General features: G+C 37.9%; 1 long non-coding RNA gene across 1 annotated transcript; it reads left to right on the forward strand.

Moving 5' to 3' along the window:
* Positions 1-1,824: 1,824 nt before the first annotated feature.
* LOC132435486 (uncharacterized) lies at positions 1,825-4,963 on the forward strand. The gene is made up of 3 exons (XR_009521555.1): positions 1,825-2,056; positions 2,980-3,057; positions 4,842-4,963. It is a non-coding gene; the product is annotated as an uncharacterized lncRNA (long non-coding RNA).
* Positions 4,964-8,864: the final 3,901 nt, after the last annotated feature.

Consider the following 8,864-nt stretch of genomic DNA (forward strand, 5'->3'; position numbering starts at 1 on the left):
ACTCCATATGACATCACAGTGGGCATTCCAAGGCTCCAGCCAATGGGCTTGCTGCTTAAATCTCTTCTCTGAGCCATACACCTGCTGCCCTTTCCTTCAGCTGCCCTTGTGCCCTGCTCTGACAGCCAATGCTCAAGGAAGCTCCTTTACGATTCTTCTAGGATTGAAGAAGAATCACTTGTTATAAACCAGAGAGTATGGAGGCAAGGTTTCAAAGGAGCAGGCTTTCCAAATGGCCTGTTTTGCCCTATAAGCATCTTCTCTGGAGCCAGTCACTCCCTAGAGGTCCAGATATGGTGTCATATGTTCCAAATCACACATTAGAATACAGGGTCAAGAGCATTTAAGAACGCTTTAAGTAGGTACTCTCAGAAAATGTATGATATATGGTTTCCTAACTCCAATGCTTGACACATTTCCTAGCTGCTGTTGCATTGAGACTGAGAAGAGATATCACGTAGGGAAATTAAATGACCTTGGAGGATCACACTACTCCAAGTCTAGAATATTTTCCAAGTGTAGACGATTTATTTTGTCATCATGCCCAGAATTGACTGGATTTTCTAGAGTTAATTTTCTTAAGTTAAATTGATGAGGAATTGATTTATGCTGTAACAAAGATTTAAAAAAACTGGCCAGGCCATTTTTTTCTTATAGGAAAATTAATTTGGAAAGTCCATTCAATTAAATAACTACTGAATAGCAGGCACTGTCTTAGAAGAAGACAGGATCTCTCACCTCATAGAATTTTCAGTTTATTTGGGCAGCCAAAGTAATATTCTTGAAAAGCCCATCAACAAGGTGCTGGTTAAATAAATATGATATGTCCATATTATAAAATACTCTGCAGTCACTATAAAGATTATAAAAAATGAGGCCTGTTATTCTGAGCACACATTATGTGGCAGGTACTAGTTATATGCCAGCCTGGAGCTCTAAAAAGAACGTTAAGGCTGGAGGTACAGTTTTGGGCTCTTGAAACATGTATATGCTTCGACAAGAGCCTTTTTCTATATGTATATAAAAATGTATTTTTGGGGTGGCCTCAAATATTTACTCACCATTTTGTTTGAGCGTCATCACGCTATTTTGTACAGCTGAGATTCATTCACTTTTATTAGTTCATTGCATTGTATAACTATTTCATAATAGATGTATCCATTATGATGTTGGACATTTGTCTTGTTTCCATCTTTGGCTATTATCAACAATGCTATTAAAAACATGCTTGTCCATGTGTCTTGGTGAACATATATTCCTATTTCTCTATGGCAGTGGTTTTCAAGCTTTAACATGTATCAGAATCATCTGGAGGGCTTGTTAAAACACAGATTGCTGGGCACTGATTGCTGCTTAAGTTGGACTGGAGGCCAGGAATTTGGCATTTCTAGGAAGTTTCCAAATGATTCTGAGACTGTTGGTCAGGAATCACAATTTGGGAATGTCTGATAGAAGTACCTATCTAAGAGTGGAATTGCTAGGTTATAGAGTAGGTGTAACTCAAACTTTAGTAGACAGTGCCAAACTGTCTTTCCTAAGTGGTTATGTCAATTAATAGTTCCACCAGTAGTGAATAGCAGTTCTTCTTGCTCTTTTTTCATGCCAACATGGTATTGTCAGGCTGTTTAATTTTAGCCAACCTGGTATATGTGGTAATGATATTTCATTGTGGTTTTAACTTAAATTTCTCTGATTACTAGTAATTACTAACGTGTGAACACACCTTCATAAGTTAATTGGGCACTTTGTCTTTAAATGTATTGCTGCATTCCAGTTGCTAATGTTTTTTAGGATTTTTGTGACCTATTTTTATGGGTGAAGCCAACCTGTAATTTTCCTCTCTTGCTCTGTCCTTTTCAGGCTTTTGGTATCAAGGTTATACTAGACTTATGAGTTGGGGAATGTTTCCTCTTTTTTTATTTATGCTCCGAAAGAGTTTATAGAAGATGGAACTATTTGATCCTTCAGCATTTGGTACAACTCGTCGGCAAAGCCATACAAGCCTGGAGATTTCTTTGAGTGAAGATTTTTGACTACAGATTGAACTTATTTGAAGGTTATAATACTATTGACAATTTGTTTTTGTTTCGGATTTTTGTGTTTTTTTTGAGTCAGCTTAGGAGAGCCATATTTTCTAGCAAGTTTTCTATTTAATCTACATTTTCAAATGTATTGACATAAAGCTATTCAAAGGTAGTACTGTCTCCTTTGTGTTTCTGATATTGGTTATTTGTGCCTGTCCTCCCTCTCTCTCTCTCTCTTCCTTTTCCTTTATCTGTCTTGCTAGAGATTTATCAATTGTAATTAATCCCTTCAAAGAATGAACTTTTCTGTATATTTGTACTCTATTTCAATAAGTTATACGTTTGTCTTTATTATTTCCTTACTTCTACTTTCTTCCCCCTCCCCCAGGCTTATTGAGATATAATTGACATATAACTACTTCTACTTTCTTCGGATTTATTGTGCTGGGTTTTTTTTTCCCTAACTTCTTAAGATGAATGCCTTGATCATTCACTTTTAGCTCTTTTCCCCTAATTGTGCATTTGAAGATATAAATTTCCTCCTAATTACTACTTTAGCTTCATTCCACAAGTTATGATACATAGAATTTTTGTTATCATTCTGTTCCAACTATTTTCTAATTTCCACAATGATTTCTTCTTTGATCCATAGATTATTTAGTAGAAATTTAAAATTTTCTAGACATAAGAAGATTTTCTAGTTGTCTACCAAAGTTGCATTGTGGTCAGAATATATACTTTAATTTCAATCTTTTGAAATAGTTTTAAGACTTTATTCGCAGTTTATGGTCAATTTAAAAAATTCTATCTGTGCTTAAAGATAAGACGTATTCTGCAAGTGTTAAAAATAGTGTCTCTTCAGAGGTTCCCCTGGTGCCTGTGGCGGGGTGGAAGGTGGTGATGGTAGTCTAAGTCCATTTGGTCAATTCTGCTAATCTTTTTTTTGGTCGTGCAGGATCTTAGTTCCCCAACCAGGGATAGAACCTGTGCCCCATGCAGTGGAATTGCACAGTCTTAACCACTGGATCGCCAGGTAAGTCCAATTCTGTTAATCTTGATGTTCAAGTCTATATTATTCCTAAGCTTTTGTCTGCTCTTTTCCACCAAATACAGACAAGTGTGTAAAATTTCCGACTATGATTGTGCATTTGTTTATTTCTCCTTTGAGTACTGTAGATTTTTACTATATATATATATATATATATATTTGTGTGTGTGTGTGGCTGTGTTGTGTCTTCGTTGCTGCGTGCGGGCTTTCTCTAGTTGTGGCAAGCAGGGGCTACTCTTCATTGCAGTGCGAGGGCTTCTCATTGTGGTGGCTTCTCTTGTTGAGGAGCACAGGCTCTAGGAGCGCAGGCTTCAGTAGTTGTGGCACGCAGGCTCAGTAGTTGTGGCTCACGGGCTCTAGAGCGCAGGCTCAGTAGTTGTGATGCAAGGGCTTAGTTGCTCCGTGGCATGTGGGATCCTCCCGGACCAGGGCTCAAACCCGTGTCCCCTGCATTGTCAGGCGGGTTCTTATCCACTGCGCCACCAGGGAAGCCCCCTTGCTTTATGTATTTTTAATTGTTATTTAAAATCATAATTTATTATTGGTGAATTAAATCTTTTATCACTATGCTGACTTTCTATCTCTAGTAATATTTTTTGCCTTAACTTACTGTGTCTAATATTAGTATTGCTATAGCAGTTTTCTTTTGGTTGGTATTTGCATGGTATATCTTTTTCCACTCTTTTACTTTCGACCATTCTATATCCCTTTGTTGTAATATAGGATACAAAATAAACCAAAATCTAAATATATGTTATTTGTTATTGATATCACTTATATGTGGAATCTAAAATATGACACAAATGAACTAATCTACAAAACAGAAACAGACTTACAGATATAGAGAACAGACTTGTGGTTGCCAAGGGGGTGTGGTGTGGGAGGGATGGATTGGGAGTTTGGGAATAGCAGATACAAACTCTTACATATAGAATAGATAAATAACAAAGTCCTACTGTATAGTGCAGGGAACTATATTTAATATCCTATAATAAACCATAATGGAAAGGAATATGAAAAAGAATATTTATATAACTGAAACACTTTGCTGTACAGCAGAAATTAACACAACATTGTAAAACAACTATACTTGAATAAAATAAATATATGTTATTTGTAAGTGATACATCTAAAATAAATAGATTTTAACTGGAGCATGTATTCCACTTACATTTAATGTAATTGCTCAAATAATTAGACCAAAATCTACCCTTTTACTTTGCACTTCCTATTTTTTCCTGTTTTATATTTTTCTCTTTCTTCTTGTCTTTATTTAGACAACTAAGTATTTTAAATTAATCTCTCTATTTTCCCCTTTACTAACTGGAAGTTATACTGTCTGTTTCTGTTCTTTTAGTGCTGGGGTTGGCAAATGGTGGCAGGTGGGTCAAATCTAGCTTGCTGCTTATTTTTGTAAATGAAGAAGTTTTGGAACACGGCCACACCCATTTTATACACAGTCTGTCTGCTTTCATGCTACCACAGTAGAGTTGAGTAGTTACAACAAAGACTACAGGGGGCCTGCAAAGACGAAAATATTTCCTGTCCATCCCTTTATAGAAAGAGTTCGCCAACCCCATTTTTAGTGGATTCTTTTTAAAATGCAATATGCACATTTAACCTATCAAATTCTTAAATTAATCAAAACCTTTATCCTTTTTATGGATAAATCAAGGGCCTTAGGATATTATAACTCTACTTACCTCTTCCCACATACTTGTTACTGTAGTAATTTTAATTTTATTTTTTTTTTAAACTTTATTTGAAAGCTACCATATGATCCAGCAATCCCACTCCCAGGCATATATCCAGAGAAAAACATGGTTTGAAAGGATACATGCACCCCAATGTTCATTGCAGCGCTGTTTACAATAGCCAAGACATGGAAGCAACCTAAATGTCCATCAACAAAGGAATGGATAAAGAAGTGGGGTACATATATACAATGGAATATTATTCAGCCATTAAGAAGAATGAAATAATGCCATTTGTAGCAACATGGATGCAACCAGAGATTATCATACTAAGTGAAGTAAGTCAGACAGAGAAAGAAAAATGTCATATGATATCACTTATATGTGGAATCTAAAAAGCATGGATACAAATGAACTTATTTACAAAACAGAAACAGACTCACAGACTTAGAGAATAAACTTATGGTTACCAAGGTGGAAGGGTTGGGGGGAGGGATAGACTGGGAGTTTGCGATTGAAATGTACATACACACTGCTGTATTTAAAATAGATAACCAACAAGGAAAAAAAATAATAATGTATTATGAATAACTTTATGACAATAAATTTGACCTTAAAAGAAAATAACACTTTATCTTGGAAATTTTTTTTTTATCTTGGAAATTTTTGATTTACAGAAATGTTGCAAAGATAGCACAGTGAGTTACTGTGTGTCCTTCATCCAGTTTCACCTAATGTTTTAACTTTATTATATTTGAAAAATCTATGTGAACAACATTGGTACATTCACTATTAACTAAACTCCATACTTCATTTGAATTTCACCAGTTTTTCCCCTAACGTCCTTTTTTTGTCCAGGACCTGTATTTAGATGCCTCCTTCATCTCCTCTGATCTTGTGATGGTTTCTCAGTCTTTCTTTTTTTTTTTTTTTCCTGATAGTTTTCTTTCTTGTCTCTTTTTAAAAAAAATTTATTTTATTGAAGTATAGTTGATTTACAATGTTGTATTAATTTCTGCTGTATAGCAAAGTGATTCAATTATACATATATATTCTTTTCCATTATGGCTTATTACAGGATACTGAATATAGTTCCACCAATTACTAAGACAAGTGTATAAAAGTTTCACTATGATTGTGGATTTGTTTATTTCTCCTTTGAGTACTGTAGGTCCTATACAGTAACAACTGTTGTTTGGTTTCTCAATCTTTGTTTTCTATGACCTTTATTGTTTTGAGGAGTACTAGGCAGTTCTTTTGTAAAACGTCCTTAAATTTGGGTTTCTCTAATGTTTTCCTTATGCTTAGACTGAGGTTTGGGGAAGAATACTGAGGTGACATGCCGTTCTTGTTACATCGTATCAGGTGGTACATGATATCAATTGGTGACACTAATTTCCAGTACTCGGTTAAGGTAGTGCTTGCCAGACTTCTCCAATGTGAAGTTTCTATTTTTCTCTTTCAATACTCTGTTCTTTGGAAGCAAGCCTCTTACTTTTGCCCATACAGGGGTTGTAGAGAGTGAGAGGTTATTAAGCTCCATTTCCTGGAGTGGGGTATATCTACATATATTATTTGGAATTCTTGTGTTAGGGAGATTTGGCTCCTTATTTATTTATTCAATTATTTTATTATAACAGTATGAACTCATGTACACCTAATTTCTACTTTGTGTTATAGTCCAATACGGCATTATTTATATCATTGCTCAAATTGTTCCAGCTTTGGCCACTGAGAGCTCTTTCAGGTGGACTCCTGGGTCCCTTTGACATGACCCCATCCTTTTGTTTTTATGAGGACGTCGTTACTTTCTGGCACTACAAGGTGCTCAAGGCTCTTCTTCCTATCTCTCTCATACCACAGCACCCCAGCCACTAGTTTACAGTTAAGCCCAGTTCTTCTCTTTTCCAGGATGAAAGCATTTTGCGACCTAGGTGCAGTGCCTGTCCCGTCAGCCCTAGGATTTGACCTACCTCTCTAAACCATACCTGAGTTTACATTGGATCTTAGAGAGTTTGCTGTGCTTCTAGGGCCCATCCGTAGAGCCACGTTGGGGCCCCTCTACCTCTCACCTGGTCCCCAAATCCTCCTTCAACCTTACTGTCCCATGGGAACTTGCTCCACCCTAATATTCCAGACCACCTAAGTTATAAAAGGAATAGCTGACTTGGGGGAGAGATCATGAATTCCATCTTTAAATACATTAAATATGAAGTATATGCAATATCCAAATATCTTCTGCCTCTGCACCTCTTATTTTTGATCTAGTAAACAGATATAACAGGAAATTGTTTCCTTCATCCTCCACAATCCAACCCAGTCTTTTGGGTTAGACCCTTTTAGTCATTTCAGGAGAAATTACTGTCTTGTGTTGATACAGATTACTTTCTAGCTGTTCTTGCCCTCAGATATTTGCTTTCTCTAAACAGTGGTAAAAGTTGTCACCCTACCTTTTGCATCTGGATAGGTCTTTAAAAATCTTTGAATCTCTTTAGCTCTTCCTAGAGCTCAGGTTCCACTGACAATGACCTGACTCTCTGATATTGGATCCACACACCCATGCAAACCTCCAAACATTCCCAGGTTTTCTTTGAATGTTCCCTCACTCCACCCCAACCTCCTTCTTCCAAAGCTGTCCTTGATTCTTGGCCTACCCTGTAATATCCTCAGAACAATTCTGGCAGTTCTCTGTACCTAGCCTGCTGTTGGAATCCACCTCAATGATCTCTGTCCTGTATTGCAATTGCTCATATCTGCTTGTGAGTTCCTAGGGGGTGGGGATCAGATCTTAGTCATTTTTTTCTCCTCTACAATGCCAGAGTGTAGCCCAGCCTCTAAAGTTTCCCAAGGTGAGCAAGTATACCACCTTGTTTATAACACCTGAGTATCACATGCAACTGTATACGAATTGAATTCACTTGATATCTTTGCACCATCCAAGTACTTGGCAAGTAAAAAAAAAAAAAGAAAGAAAGAACCTCTGGACTTCTAGTGTCCTTCTGCATCCAGCCTTGGGGAAATCTGACCCTGCACCCTATCCATCCCACATGTGGGAGTAGGGCTACTGCACATATTGGCTCTGCCTCCTCCAGCCCTGGAAAGCTGGGTATCTTCTCTGACTTGACCTTGATCGTGATGCCAGGATGAGAGACGAATTCACATAATTCAAGTGCATGGGGGAGAGTTGTGGGTAAAGAGAAGCTGAGAGCCTCTGCAGGATCTTTTCCTAACTTTACTCCTCTTGAATTGTAGAGTTAGGAAGAGGTGTTTGTGGAGGATAAAAACCAAATCGATGGCAGTCAGAAGGCACTAGGGAAATGGTGTTGAGGAAAGGGGCATTGGTTAAAGACCTAAGGTAGCAAAGTAAACGTAGATATATCAATAGAACAGGAAAAGAGTTCAGACAGAGGCCGGAGGCCCACAGATATAGAGAGGGAACTTATGGCTGTCTTTAAAAGACTGAATACTCTATCTTCATAAAACTGAAATCTATTTGGTTCCTTAGCCGTCACCCTCCTGCAGAAAGGTTCAAGTGAGCTTCAGACAGGTTTTGTCCCCAGAGAGTTCCTGAGTGTCTATTGCCTAGGTACTTCTTGACCACAAGGGGGAGCCAGCTCTCTACTACCATGGTCACAGTCATAGGCACTGAAGAGCTGGCATGGGTCTGGGATGAGCGAGGGTGCCTTTGATTTGTCAAAACAGGTGACAGCTGAGGTCTAAAATGTTCAGAGTGGGGTCTCTAGTGTGTGTTGGGTCCCACTCTGGCACCCTCAGAGTTCCTTATGTTCCCTTTACAAACACTGGGTAGGGATGCAACTCTCACTTTATGGCCCAGTGTGTGGATGTAGCACTCATTCTAGTGATGATCCTGTCATGCCTAATTGGGATTGTTATTTTCTGAGTGTCCTATGTTGGGGACACAACTTCTTCCTCTTTCCTTGGAATTATCTAAGTTCCCACCTCTCCTTGCTTGTGTGATTCTTTGTAGGAGTGAAGTATGTGTGTGTGCGTGCACGTGTGCACCTACGTGTTGGAGATGGGGGGATATAAAGAAGCTGGAATAAGGTTTGGGTCAGTGACCACTGAAATGGAGTTGGG

This window comes from Delphinus delphis, chromosome 12 (assembly GCF_949987515.2).
Source record: "Delphinus delphis chromosome 12, mDelDel1.2, whole genome shotgun sequence".
Lineage (NCBI taxonomy): Eukaryota > Metazoa > Chordata > Mammalia > Artiodactyla > Delphinidae > Delphinus > Delphinus delphis.